The following is a 16,462-nucleotide window of genomic DNA, read 5'->3' as shown; positions in this document are numbered from 1 at the left end:
TTCCCCAGCAGGGGGTGTCTCTGAAGTCAAGGACCAATACCCGTTTAGGGCGTGGAGGTCTGGGTGTGGACCTAAACTAGAGCCAAAATCTCGTGTAGTTCATATTTTGGCTCATAACTTTTCCTATGCACAAGTGACATTCCGCCCGCGGATAGAATATTATGCAGACATGTCTGAGGATTGATTAGATATGAATTATGAAATTATACACTGAACGGTTCACGAGATCTATTTTTTGGCTTTCCTATGTATTTGAGACAAGGCGAGTGACCTATTAAACTGTTCATCTTCTCTTATCCAATCTGATGATATGTCTGGTTTTTATGTAAGTCTCTCATATTCCAAGATATGAGACATAGGGTGAAAACTGGATTTTTAAAAGTGTTTGCTGGTCCCGCCTTCCTTGGAATGTCTTGAATTCCTGGGAAAGCTTGCCTTATCTTATACAAGGTGTTACCATTTACAGGTTCTTCGGACAGCTAGGCCCCAGCTCCCTTGGGGACTTTATAGCTCCTAGCCCCCTGCTGGGCCCTGGCCTCCTGTGACACTCCTAACACACATACACACTGGCCAAATGTCCCTGTGACTCTCAGAAAGGGAGGAGGAGAATGAGGGGGAAATATGTTTGTCAGGATGGTTAACCCCTTTGCCAAAATGGAGGTTGAAGCCAAAATGGTTGAACCGCGTCCATCTCTGTGTGTACGTGGTTACAGTTAGCTCTTCTGCTTGGCAGTACTAGGGTCGTTGGTTCGTATTCCAACCATGGCACCACCTGCTTGGAATTTGCATGTTCTGCCTGCGTGGGTTTCCTCCGGGCACTACGGTTTCCTCCCATGCTCCAAAGACTTGTTAGTAGGTTAATTGGCTCCTGTCTAAATTGGCCCTAGTATGTGTATGTATGAATGTGAGTTAGGGACCTTAGATTGTACACTCCTTGAGGGTTAGGGACTGATGTGAATGTACAATATATATGTAAAGCTTTCCATAAATTGATGGCGCTATATAAGTACCAGAAATAAATAATAATAATCTATCTATCTATCTATCTATCTATCTATCTATCTATCTATCTAGGAAACATTACCTAGCCATCCACAAGAGATGGACTCTAGTTAATATGTGAGGAAAATAATACAGGGTAGGCAGCAGTTTCTGTGTGGTGTTGTAAATGTAAAAATTAAGTGCACTATATTTCTAGCAATTCTAAAGATGCTTGATTCCTGACTATCATGCAAATCAATAGGAGGTCAGAAATAGCAGACCTTGTATATCTCTCAGCAAGGTTTTATTTTATAGTCATTTTCAATTTGACTTTCACATTTTATACAGAGGACATATGTAGGTGGCCATGGTTGGTTTCTCCTTCTGAGGTTATACTAGCTGCAATAGCAGCACTTTGCTGTATTTTCTGGTAGACTAACAAAACTTTTTCTAAACTAGAGATGCAAAGGATTATAATCCTTGTCAGTTTTTTGCTGTCTGTGCTCCTGTTCAGGAGATTTAACCTCTTAATAGTTCCTGGTCACCACTGTCTCTTGGACAAAAAAAATTACAGAAATCCAAAATTTTACAGATGTCACTGGAACAGGAATGCAGGAACAATCTTCCAATACAGACACCTATTTTAGTAACAGATGTCTAAGAGGGGAACTCCCCTCATTTTGGAGAGATTTCCTCTTACTTTCTGCTGTGTCTTAGGAACAATAAGTATAGAGAAATCTATCCAAGGGGAGACACAATGCAATAATAAATAAATGAATGGGCTTTCAGTATACTTTAAAGCTCAACTCCAGTTGGTTTATAAATTTTATAAATAAGTTACCTAGCACAGTCTGGAATTTAATAAATGCAGCATTCCCTGCAATACTCATCCTCTGTCTGGACCTGTCCTCAAAGACACTACACTCTGTCCAGGGTCAGGCCTTGTGAGCCCAGGGTGTCATGGATACACCCCCTGGAGATCATCACATTGGCCTCCACTCACAGTACTGCTGCACAGAGTGATACTTAAAAATCTTCAGAATGTACAGCATATATAGCCATTTTTGCTTCGGATAGAGTAGGGAAGGGTTAAAACCCACACTAGTGTATTTTTTGCTGTCTTTGTCCCATTGGGAAGACTCTCTTTTTCTTCTAGTCTAAGAGACACAACAGGAATCCAGAGGAAATCTCCCAAAGTAATATTAATACCCCTCTTAGAAAGTTTTCCCCAGAACAGGTGTCACCATTGGAAGATTTCCCCTTACCTCTAGTTCTGGGAGCAATTTGGATAATCCCTCACTTTCATTTTTGGTGACAATGGGCACCAGTACAAATAGAAGTTTGAATCTCCGCAACTGGGACAAAGAGGGTCTATCCCTTCCCCACTCAGTGCAAGAAAAGGTTTTGCCTAGAGATAAATATTAAAGTGGTATTACACCCCGGTCTAACCGATCTGACTTTGAAATCATGCGACTTCCAGTAAAGCCGCACAATTTCAAAGTCGGATGTCATTTCGACTTCAGGTGCGACTTGCAAGACATCTGAGGCTTGTAAGATACACATGTCTATGCAAGTCTCACCTGAAGTAGTGCATGTACTACTTTAGAAATCTGTGCGGCTCTGACCAAGTCAGAATCGCACAGATGTGATCGCTTTAAATGTGGACAATAGGGTGCAACTTGCAATGTGATTCACTCACATGGCATGGCAAATTGCATAGCATAGCAAGTCACACCTGGTGTGACTAGAGTGTTAAACCCAAACCCAAAAATGTAATATATTGCAGTTTATCAATCATTAGATGCAGTGGCTGCATTAGTTTTTTTTTCCTAGGCCAGTAACACACCTCCCGTATTAAAGTGCCTCTACTCTGGATGTAGGAGCAAAGAGGACACCTGTGGACATCAATATTGTCAGTCTGGGGGGGAGGGGAGTGTTAGATGGACTAGCAGATTAGCAGATTTAAATACACTAACACCTTGAAGTCAAAAGTCAGCTAATACTTTATAAGCAGTTACACCAAACAGTTTTTTTTTCCTTTTGGAATAAAGGTTTTACATAAATACATAAAAGCTCATCTCTGTGACTGATACATTCTGCTGGAGAGCTTTCACTTCTGAAAAACAACAGACTGGACAGGTCACCAGATGAAAATAGAAAGGACTAAAAAAGGAAATGAATGTAGCCATCACATCTAAGTAATGGTAAACTGCAATAATAAATGTTTGCTTTTGGGTTTTTTACCACTTTAATGCTGTTTAGTTTAGAACTAATGATTGCACACCACCACTGGGGAACAAGATGAGTATGGATCCATGATGTCACTGGATTGGCCAGAAGACACCTGGATTCAAAGGCAAGTATAAAATTATTTTTTCCCCAAAAAATACTGTAGGTGCAGGGGAGGGGTGGGGGCTCAAAAACTAGATTGAGCTTAAAGCGGAGTTCCACTTTGAAAAAATAAAAGTCAGCAGCTACAAAAACTGTAGCTGCTGATTTTTAATAAACAGCCACTTACCTGTCCCTCGATCCTGCATTTCTCCCACCGCAGCCCGTTTCACCGGCTGTCCTGTATTCCAGTGTGGGCACCCGGCTGTGACAGCTTGCGGCTTCAAAGCAGGGTGCCCACTGCACATGCGCGAGTAGCGCTGCACTTCCTGAATGGCCCCGTCATCTTCTAGGACCTGTCACGTGTCCCACAAGACTTCAGGGAGGGAGGGTAGGAGGACAACTTCCGTTTCCGATCACCTAGGCAATCACAGCAGAAGTAGGAGTGGGTACCTATCAAATCCCCCCTTCTCCAAAGGTGCCAATCCTTAATGGGGAGCGGGGGACCAATCTGAAGTATACCAGCTGCCTGAGCTCACCTTATAGAACTGACCTGTATCTACTATCTGAGCTCTGTAAACACTTCACCCTAATGACTGTCACCCTGTGAGCAGGACAGGGTAATTGGCTCTGGATCCTCATCAATCAACAAGTGGAGGGACAAGGTGTCTGGCAGGGAAAAGGACAGGCACAGGCTTTCATGACAAGGACATTATCAGTTGATGACCTGTATCCATGTGCAGCTTCTGCAAGGTGTCACTGAGGAAATATCATTTAACTATTTCCCTTCCAAGGGGCATGTAGCAGTGATCAACATAATGAAAGCTGATATTTTACTTAGCTAAGAATTGGATCAATCACTGTCTGACTGGTGTGTCTAGTTCTCTCACCTTCTCCATTATATCTCCATTATAATTTGGGGGATCATCACTCCTCCTACTGCAGTTAGAGAATTCAGTACTGAATTCTCTGCAAGGTAAATTGAACCAAGAATCCAGCCAAGTGAGACTTTTTGTCCATTGCTTCCATGTCTTGGAAACCCCAGTGCAGAAATCTGATACATGTTCTCTATTTATATGGTTTCCAATCACAAGCAATTTATTAAATGTTTTGCAGGCGCTTGACACCTCTGGCCCACACTACATTGACATCATGTAACAGCGACAAGGTCAGATAGGCAATGATTAATACAAAGCAAACCTGTAAATCTACAGTAAAACAATCAGAGATCAAAAAGTCTTTGGAGAATTCCAGTAATTTCTCCAGTAAAAACTGAAAACTAAAACTCTTCAATTCCACAAGCCAGATTTTCATAGACATCACATTTAAAATTTTGTGTAGGCACACTCTGATTTAAAGGCCGGTGCGAAAGTAAGGTACATTTATGAAACACAAGAGAACAAGCGCCTATGCTGCAGACAGAGCATTACATTACCATAGCACAGGCGCTCTGAAGATAACTGCAAGGACAGCATGCTGTAAATGTAGGTTGAACTGGGCATGCGCTGGTGACATCACTGCCTGAAATAAACAGCAAAAATTCAGGAACAGAAAGATTACCAGGGTATACTCAGGTAGAATGTGCAGTATGTATGCAGATGGGGCAAATTGTATATTTATTTATTACAGGTACTTATATAGTGCTGTCAATTTACACAGTGCTTTACATATATATTGTACATTCACATCAGTCCCTAACCCTCAAGGGGCGTCAGAGGCCTAGCAGGGGGAAGGGCAGGGGGGTACATATGTACCCAGGCGCCAAGGCACAGGGGCGCCAAAATGAGTTCACAAGATCACTGCAGTGGCTGCAGCAGATGTGTCATCTGATGTCTGCCATCCACAGTGAGTTATGAGAGGAGCTGGCCGGGAGAGGAGCGGAGAGGAGGGCAGTGAGCCAGGCATGTGCCGGATGGGACAAGGGGAGAGCCGAGCCGGGTGAGTAGTGGAGTAGTGGCCATGGATGAAGGGGGGGGCAATGTGATCGGGATAGGGGGGTGGGTGTCTACAGCGACCATATGAAGCGGGGGGGTGGTGTCATGAGGTGGCTGTTCGTCCCTGGGCACAAAATATCCTAGCTACACCTCTGAGGGGCGTGCAATCTAAGGTCCCTAACTTACATCATACATACACATACTAGGGCCAATTTAGACAGGATCTAATTAGCCTACCAGCATGTCTTTGGAGTGTGGGAGGAAACTGGAGTACCTGGAGGAAACCCACACAGGCACAGGGAGATCATGCAAACTCCAGGCAGATGGTGCCATGGTTTGGATTTAAACCAACGACCCTGGTACTGCCAGGCGGAAGTGCTAACCATTTAGCCATATAATTAGGTTAATTCCCCTTTAAAAACGTATTTAAAGCAGTATTAAACCCAAAAATGTAATATATTGCAGCTTGCCAATCATTAGATGTGGTGGCTGCATTAGTTTTTTTTAGGCTTTTTTTAATCTCCTAGATTGTAAACTCTAACAAGCAGGGCACTCTGTTTCCTCTTGTACCAAATTGTATTGTAACTGTAATGTCTACCTTCATTTTGTAAAGCACTGCGCAAACTGTTGGAACTAAATAAATCCTGTATATTAATAATAGTAATAATCTATTTTCACCTGGCAGTCTGGCCAGTAACACACTTCCTGTATTAAGAGTGCCCTGACCTGCCCTGAAGGAGCAACAGAGACACCTTTGGACAGCAGCATTCTCAATCTAGGGAGAGAGGAGACTTAGATGTACTAGTAGATCTGAATACTCTAACAAACTGAAGCCAGGCACCAGCTAACATTTTATAAGCAGTTTCAGTAACTGTTTTGTTTCTTTTGGGATAAGGATTTTACATAAATAAAAGTTGATCATTGTAAGCACCCCTGTCAGTAGTAACATCTGCTGCATCTGTAACATCTGTTACATCTGTAGGACAGTTTACTCTGTTGAAAAACAACAGACTTACTGGCCAGATCAGCAGGGGAAAAAAAGGAAAGAAAGCCTAGAAAAGAAAACGAATGCAGCCACCACATGCAAGAATTGGTAAGAAAATGCTTGATTTTGGGTTTAACACCAGGTTAATGACGATCACAGAGCTGTATTCATTTGTGTCTTTATATTTGCCTGGAGTTCAGCTGTAACCATTTCATATCCACATCTAAAAGCCGTTTTCCACATTATGGTGACAGCTCCCGCTCTGTATTCCTGTTAAGCACCTAATGCCGGACCTTTTTGAACCTAAAATTCTATTTATACTCCAAGTGTGCTTAACAGAATATCAATACCAACTGTTTTCTGTAGCCTGGAGGGACAGAATAAGGCAGCTCGTTACTAATCAGCCACCATCTCACTTGCTGCCCTCATGCTTATCCCAGAATTACCCCAGATGGGTTATTTGGGGCAGTTCCGGCCCATTGAAGAGAACGCTCTCCCATCTGGACATGTCGGCTCTGTGCTCTGTCTGGTGCGCTATTTGTCGGTTCTGTCTGGTGCGCTATTCTGCGTACTGTGGACGCCGCTTTGTTCAGTAATCAGCCCATTCTTCCTCCCAGTCCTAGGAGGCACCTGCAGCCCGGGCAGCCTGTGTATACAGGAGCTGGTACCTGTGTGCTTTACTGGTAATGCACCATAAAAAGCCGCTTTTCAGGCCCTTTCATGGAGGTCAGTGTGTGTGCCCCCCTCCCGGGGACTGGAGTGTAGCCCTGGGTGTCAGCGCAAGCTGCAGAGCTGGGACATCCATGGGAATCCGGCCACTTGTGCCGCTCCCCCCCTCCACCGCCTGCAAAACAGCCAGCCAGGGGAACAAATGAGGGGCCATCGATCTGCACACTTCCCGACAAATGAAATGACAAGGAGGACATGGCTGTCCCACCATCAGGGACATCATCCGGAGAGCTTCATAATTCTATCTATGGATGGGAACACCGACTCTGCATACACAATGATGCCAGCATTAACCCTGCAGGCACCAGCAGGACAGATTAACCAAACACTGCAATTAGCTTCATGCAAAAGACCCGAAGTAAACAATTATTATCATTATATCTGGGTATTATTCCTTATATCTGGGTCATCCGAGTTTCAACAACTTCATCATTATTGAAATATAAATCTATCCACTCGTCTTTCTTTTTTTCTTTCTTTCTTTCTTTCTTTCTTTCTTTCTTTCTTTCTTTCTTTCTTTCTTTCTTTTTTTCTTTCTTTCTTTTTCTTTCTTTCTTTCTTTCTTTCTTTCTTTCTTTCTTTCTTTCCTTTTCTATTCAACATCTTTATATATACATATCTGAAGTACCTGTTAGAAGATGGAATTAGGTCATTTTCGTCTATTTAATATTTTAAACTAAGCAATCTGTTTTTTTTATATAGTTACTTAGCTATCGTTTTTCTTTCTTATTCTCATTTTCTTACTCATTATATCTGAGCATCCGAGTTCCTACAACTTCCTCCTATTTATTAAAAAGAAAAACCTTATTTCTCTTCCTTTTTCTTTCTTTCTTTCTTTCTTTCTTTCTTTCTTTCTTTCTTTCTTTCTTTCTTTCTTTCTTTCTTTCTTTCTCTCTTCTTTCTTTTCCATACAACATCTTTATTTATACATATCTGAAGTACCTATTAGAAGATGGAATTAGGTCATTTGCGTCTATCTATTTTTTTGTTTAATCTAAGTACATAGCTATCGTTGTTCTTTCTTATTCTCATTATATCACTCATTATATCTGGGTCATCCGAGTTCCGACAACTTCCTCCTATTTATTAAAAAATACTTATTTAATAATAACTATTTATTGCGCTATCTATCCGTTCACCTACCTACCTACCTACCTTCCTTCCTTCCTTTCTCTCTCTCTCCCTTTCTCCTTCTGTCTCATCTATCCATATACTATCCTCATATCTATGAAATTCATACCTGTTTAGATCTCCTTCAATTTAAAATTGCAGTTTAATATTCCTGATCACACATTTTGGATTACAATAAGAAAATAAGTTAGAATGGTCCAATCAAGGCACATGACCATCCACAGTTTGGATCCTGTCATATTTCCAGATATTTTTGGTGGCGTTTCTACTTTCTGTGACCCAAATGTGGTTGTAATTGACTCAAAAAAAGTTTTAGCCACCTTTCCCCAGCTTGTAATAGCAAACATGATGCAACAGATGATGGCAGCCTACCGCTGACATCTCCTACATAGATAGATAGATAGATAGATAGATAGATAGATAGATAGATAGATAGATAGATAGATAGATAGATAGATAGATAGATAGATGAAAAGTGGTGGATGGCTGAATAAATGGATGGAAAATAGATTAAAAAAAAGATAAATAGATAAATCAATAGATGGATAGATAGCTAGACGATGGATAATAGATAGATAATAGATAAATAATAGACATTAAGGTTAATGATGGATGGATAGATATACAGACAGGCAGATTATCTATTGTCTGTCTATCTACCTCTGTCCTGTCTTATCTATCCATACAATATCTTCGTATCTATGGATTTCATACATGTTTAGATCTTCACTTTCAAATTGCAGCTTAACATTCTTGTCTATCAATTTACCTATTTTCCATTCAATTTATCATCTATTAATCTATCTATAAATGTACCCATTTTATATCTGTCCATCTACCTATCCACCACTATTCTATTAGTATATTACATATTTTGTATCACAATAACAGATACAAAGGTCCAACCAAGGCACATGACCATCCACAGTTGTAGCCACCTTTCCCCAGCTTTTAATAGCAATCATGATTCAACAGATGATGACAGCCTATCGAAGATGTTATCTATATCATTATATAGGTGGGTGGATGAATGGCTTTAAATAGATAGATATTTAGATAAATTAGATCATTAGATAGATGGATAGCTAGATGATGGATGGACAATAGGCAGATAATAGATAATAAATAGTATAAAAAATTATAGCTATCAGGGTTATGGATAGATAGATAGATAGATAGATAGATAGATAGATAGATAGATAGATAGATAGATATTAGGGTGATGGATAGATAGATATATGAATAGATTGATAAATAGATAAGAAATAATGGATATCAGGTTTATGGATAGATAGACAAATGAATAGATATAATTTTAGTCTTTTATGCAATAATTGTATGTGTTTTGATTTGTATTCATGTTGGTGGCAGATTGTATTACCTGTTTGATTGTTTTAGGAAATGACCTAAAAATTGTGCTCTGTATGACCACCCTTAGAATGATTGCAGCTGTTTCCACACATCGACCTGCATTTGAAAATGCTACTTCAGAGAAAAGCCCTCATCTGTGCACATTCTATGGGTCCACTGAAGCAACAGGATCAGCATGACAGTCAGCTAGTATCTTCCCCCATATATTGTATACTGTATAAGGTCCCCCATATACTGTATACTGAATAAGATCCCCCATATACTGTATAAGGTCCCCATATATTGTATGAGGTCCCCCATATACTGTATGAGGTCCCACATGTAGTGTCTATGGTCCCCCATATACTGTATAAGGTCCCCCATTTACTGTATGAGGTCCCCCATATACTGCATACTGAATAAGGTCCCCCATGTACTGTATAAGGTCCCCCATATATTGTATACTAAATAAGGTCCCCCATGTACTATATAAGGTCCCCCATATACTGTATACTGAATAAGGTCCCCAATATACTGTATAAGGTCCCCCATGTACTGTATACTGAATACGATCCCCCATATACTGAATGAGATCCCCCATATACTGTGTGAGGTCCCCCATGTAGTGTCTAAGGTCCCCCATATACTGTATATGGTCCCCCATTTACTGTATGAGGTCCCACATATACTGTATACTGAATAAGGTCCTGCATATACTGTATGAGGTCCTGCATATACTGTATAAGGTCCCCCATATACTGTATACTGAATAAGGTCCTGCATATACTGTATAAGGTCCCCCATATACTGTATACTGAGTAAGGTCCCCCATATACTGTATACTGAGTAAGGTCTCCCATATACTGTATGAGGTCCCCCATATGCTGTATAAGGTCCCCCATATGCTGTATACTTAATAAGGTCCCCTATATACTGTATAAGGTCCTCAATATACTGTATACTGAATAAGGTCCCCCATAAACTGTATAAGGTCCCCTATATACTATATATTGAATAAGTTCCCCCATATACTGTATACCGAATAAGGTCCCTCATATAATGTATGAGGTACCCCATGTAGTGTCTAAGGTTCCCCATATACTGTATACTGAATAAGGTCCCCCATATACTGTACAAGGTTCCCCATATACTGTATACTGAATAATGTCCCCTATATACTGTATACTGAATAAGTTCCCTCATATTTAGTATATGGGGTACCTCATTCAGTATAAGGTCCCCCATATTGTGTCTGAGGTCCCCCCTATACTGCATGTGCCTTGTATTAGGGTCCCATTGAGTAGAGTGCAGTGCTGAGCAGTGCCATGGCAGGAGTCGGTCTCGGTAGAGGTGCCCAGCGATTGTCTTCTATGAGACTGATCCCCCCTCCCCTCCCCTGCAGCAGTCCATTCTCCCAGACTGCCACAGAGAACAATTAGAAGCACTTCGGGGTTAGGAAGTGAACACTAAGAAGTGAACAGCAATGACTTAATGAGGCCGTCAAAAGCAGCACCTGCAACAAGGGCGGGTTGTGAATTGAGCCGCCTTGTACCTGGCTCCCCCTTCTGGCGGCGCCATTCTCCCCCCGCTGGCCTGAGAGCCAAGCTGCACGATACATGGGAATCTCACCACTTGTGCGCCCCGCAGCCAGGAGGGGTTCCGCTCCCCTTTCACCCACGCACACAATTAAAAGCTAAATGCTGACTGAGCATTATAAATGGTGGGCAATCGCTGTGCAGATTGCCTGGCAAATCAAATGACATGGTCACTTATGGAGGGTTTTCATGCACGTTACAAGGGGAACAGGTAATGTGACTGCATGAATGGCTGCAGATTTATTGGGGAGCACGCCTGGGCTCGGAGTGTGCGGGTCCCCCTGGCACTGCTCCCCCCCTGGCTGGGACAATGGCTGGGGACAGGGGTCACTGACAAGACTCTGCATTGCTCCTTTCTCAGCTTGCTGTTAGTTTGCTTTTACTACACAAGTTAGGCACCTGCCAAGCACAGCACAGATAGCACAACCGCCCCAAAGCAGCAACCGCAGTCCTCTCCCCCCTGCTCCTATGATGGAGAGACCTGATCAACTGGGAAGTGCTTATTGGGCTCTGAAATTTTCATGTAGCCTTTCAATAAATACATTGAAACACTGGTACAAATCGAACAATATCCCCAGAACACAACATAACATGTTGGAGATTTCCAGTCCTTAGATGTAGTGCTATAACACTGGATTTTGCGGACTCTTCCCCCTGCTCCTGTGTTGGACAGACTTTTTTTTAACTGGAAATTGATAAACTTTAGATTGTACGCCCCTTGAGGGTTAGGGACTGATGTGAATGTACAATATATATGTAAAGTGCTGCATAAATTGATGGCGCTCTGACTCTGAAGGTCTCATTCAGCCTGTAAATAAATACATTGTTTACATGGAAACACTTATATAAAGGACAAAAATAGAGGTTGTGGAAGTAAATGTATCTAAACTCATAAACACAATATAATATATTGGAGATTTCCATTCTTTACATGTGGTGTCTGCATTAGCTTTCTTTTATTCAGGCTAAGTACATTTTGTTTTGCAGATTCTTTTCCTCCTGCTCCTGCGATGGACAGACTTTTTTTTAACTTGAAAGTGATAAATTTTAGATTGTACGCCCCTTGAGGGTTAGGGACTGATGAGAATGTACAATATATATGTAAAGCGCTACGTAAATTGATGGCGCTCTATAAATACCTGAAATAAATAAAAAATAATTGGACTCTGAAGTTCTCATCCAGCCTGGAAGTAAATGCATTGGTTACATCGAAACACTTATATAAGGACAAAAAGTGGTTATGAAAGTAAATGTATCTATCATGAACACAATAATAATATACTGGAGATTTATGTTCTTTAAGCCTGAGTTCACACTTCTGCGGTGCGGCATATCGCATGTGATTCACACAGGAACCGCGCTGCATTCCTGTGCAAATCACATACAAATTCTGTGTGTTGCGATTTGAGCCATACATTATGTATGGCTCAAATTGCACCACAGTCGAACCAAAAAGGCGCAGGACCCTTTTTTTTTGTCCACACTAGAATCACATGGGTATTCACAATCATGCAATCCGATTCTGCACATCTCACCATGTTTTGCGAACAGATTTTGGGGTGTTAACATACACACCCACAGCGATTTGCATGAACGGGGTGCGATTATGATGCGATGCAGAATTTGCACAGAAACCGGTGCGAATTCCACACTGCATCAGTGTGAACCCAGGCTAAATGTGGTGGGTGCATTAGCTTTCTTTTTTCAGACTTTATTTTATCTCCTCTCCCTGCTCCTGTGATGGTTACTCACACTGGTTTCTGTGCGAATTCTGCACCGCATCATAATCGTTCCGCGTTCATGCGGGTGTGTATGTTAGGTTACCAACACCCCAAAATCGGTTTTCAATACACAGTCCGATGTGCAGAATCAGATCGCATGGGTGTGAATACCCATGTGATCAGATTCTAGTGCAGACAAAAAAAAAAAAAAAAGGTCCTGCACCTTTTTGGTGCAAATGCAGTGCTCAAATGTATGGCTCAAATTGCACCGCACAGAATTCACATGTGATTTGCACAGGAATGCGGTACGGTTCCTGTGCGAATCACATGCGATATGCCGCACCGCACAAGTGTGAACCTAGGCTTATTGAGCACTGGAGTTCTCATCCAGCCTTTAAATGAATACAATAGGTACATTAAAACACTTGTATAAAATAATGGTTTTAAAAATAAGATGTATCTAAGCCCAAGGACACAATGTAATATATGGAAGATATCCATTCTTTAAATGTGGTGGTTGCATTAGCTTTCCTTTTTCAGGCTTCGTATATTTTCTTTATTTCTTGCAGACCCTCTTCTCCCTGCTCCTGTGATAGATAGACTTGTGTAATTGGAAAGTGAGCTCCGAAGTTCTCATCCAGCCTTTAAATGAATACAATGGGTACATTAAAACACTTGTATAAGATAGTAACTAATCTCAAGAACACAATGTAAAATATTGGAACTTTCCAGTCTTTGCCTTAGTTTACACTTCCATTTGGCGGGCAGTAAAAGTAGATGGTTGAGCTGTGTCTTAACACCCGCCCACCCTTTAATCTACAAAGGCAGCAGAACATGATGTACACATGCTACAGCCACAGTTTGTGGCAGTAATGAACCCTGCGACGACACGCATTGAGCGGAGCTTGGTGATTGATAGCCATAACCGGAAGTGACGTGGGAGCTGCTGAGTTCTTTTAATGTACTAAATGCAATTTATTAAATAGAAACTATCAAGAGACATATTACACTATGAGGAACCCCTTTGTTTTATGATTTCCCTACAGGAAGAAATTGCAATATTTTAAAGGGCCATACACCCAGTTATTTGCGGTGTCACATAACCTCCAAAGTGGGAAAGGATGAAAGTGTTCCAGGGGAGGTTTTGACTAGGAGGATTTAACAGGAACCCCCAAGTGGGGAAAAGTGTTTCTGACCTGGTATCTGGCAGGTCCATTATTGGAGATGAGCGATTATGGTGAATGGTGGTGGGAATCACTGCAAGGAATGTATAAGAATACCACAGGTGACAATTAAGAAGAATTGGAATCTGATGCACTTTTCATATAATTAGTAGCAAAGAGGACACAAATTATTATTGATTCAGTTTATGAATATTTTATTTTAATATTATTTGGTGTGCTTATGAATTTTATTGGTCACAGCATTGTAGGAACTAGCGGGACAGCCTACCCATCCTGTGAGCTCTGTCAGAGCAATAAGGAATTAAAGCAGACCATCAGAAGTGACTTCCGTCTTGAAAAAAGGGGAACAAAAGCAGCCACCACATCTAAGTAATGGTAAGCTGCAACATATTACAATTTTTATTTTGGGTTTAGATATGCATCCGGCTTTGGCCAACAGAATTTGTTTTGTGCATCAATTCTATATGACTGGAGTTGTGGCAAAGGGGTGTCCTCTGCCAGCAAAGTTAGAATGTCGTAGAGAATAAGCAATTGCTTCACTTTATTGAGGTTTTCCAGAAGCCAATGGCTCTTTCCCACTACAATCGCACAAATATGTGCCACCACGGAGGTGGGAATATGAGAAAATTAAAAAATATCAGTGGCACATCACGTAGATCCTCTTACAATTGTTTTTTTTCAATAATCAATGAATTGACTGCTTACAGCAATGTCTCCATCCAAAAACCAACCTTCATTGCTGTGTTTCACCACTCCTGGCTTGCTCACAAGGATAGGGGAAGTCCACTTGGGTGGGGTTTCCCCAGTGCCACATATATGCATACCTGTGCCACAGACAGCCCACCAATGAATGGCTGTATGTTGCTATGCATGGGCCCTTGCATAAATTCATGCATACACATGGGTATACAACTCTGGGCACAGACAGTCTGGGACATGGGACTATTCCTAATGGAGAGCTGCTGATATCAATATCCATTCCCTATCAGCCACCACAGTGTTTCTCCACACTGAGCCAGCTTTTTGCTGGTCCTTTACAATGACAGTGCAAGCTGCCATGCGTAGCCTGCGGTGTCCGCCAGAGTTTTCTCTGCATAAAGCTACAGAGAACACCAGAGGAGAGGCTGATCACATGACCCATCAAAGGTCTTCTCCTTCCAACAGTTTCTTTTTTTCTTTTCTCATTCATGAAAATAAATGGGGCCACGGGGACATGACCTCCGACTAGCAGAAGGAAAGTTCAAAACTAACTCTAGAAAGAATTATTTTGCTGAAAGAGTAGTTGATGCTTGGGACAGACTTCCAGCAGAGGTTGTCAGTCAGTCAACAGTAAGTGAATTTAAACATGCTTGAGACAAACAGATTTCTACTCAGACAAAAAGGTTAAAAGAAAAAAAACAAAAAAAGAAAAAAAAATTAAATGGGCACACTTTGACAATTTGGCCTCTGTTTCGCTTCTCTTGGAGTCCCAAAGCAAGAAAACCCTCAAAGCACATTTGTAAAGCACAGCGCTGTCTCCTGGGCAGATACAAAAGGAAATCTTCCTAGTGGTACACACAGAGCAAAATAATATCTGACAAAGATTTTGTTTGCCTGTTATAATTTATCTATCATTTATCTTCTGTTATAATATATGTGCTGATATAATATTTATCTTGTTATAATACATCTCATATTATAATATTTATCCTGTTATATTTCTGGTTATTATAGGTCTCCAGTTATTATATTTATCTTGTTAGAATATTTATCATTTACCGTTTTAATATATCACCCTTTTATATTTACTATGTTATAATATATCCACTATATAATATTTATCATCTTATAATATTATCTCCTATTATAATTTTTTATCATTCTAGAATATCTCTCATATAATACTCTTTTTCATGTTATAATATATCTCCTATTATTATTATATTTATTCTGTTATATCTGTTATTCACCCTGAGGTAAGCACAAGGGGGCACGCTTTACATCTGGAGGAAAATAAATTTAATCTCCAAACACGGAAAGGTTTCTTCACAGTGAGAGCTGTGAAAAATGTGGAATAGACTCCCTCTAGAGTTGGTTCCGGCCAGCTCAGTGGATCACTTTAAAAAAGTCCTGGATTGTTTTGGATACACAGAATATACGTGGATACTAACATTTATAGGTAAAGTTGATCCAGGGAATATCCAATTGCCTCTCCGGGGATCAGGAAGGATTTTTTACCCTGCGGGAGCAAATTGGATCATGCCTTGCTGGGGTTTTTTTTTGCCTTCCTCTTGATCAACTGTGGGTATAGGATTATAACTTTTTTTTTTTTGGTTGAACTGGATGGACTTTTGTCTTTTTTCAGCCAGACTAACTATATCCTGGTAGAATGTCTCTCCTGTTATAATATATTTTCTGTTATAATATTTCTCCTATTATACCTCCTGTTATTTATCCTGGTATAATACATCTCCTGTTACTGTATATTATTAATTATGTTCTAGTATTTATCTTGTTATCAAACATCTCATTTCCAGCAACAACA

Source organism: Staurois parvus, unplaced genomic scaffold (assembly GCF_062004578.1).
Source record: "Staurois parvus isolate SC_StPar_1 unplaced genomic scaffold, SC_StPar_1.0 ptg000636l, whole genome shotgun sequence".
Taxonomy (NCBI): Eukaryota; Metazoa; Chordata; class Amphibia; order Anura; family Ranidae; genus Staurois; species Staurois parvus.
The sequence above is the reverse complement of the archived record's forward strand: the minus strand, read 5'-3'. Positions refer to the sequence as shown.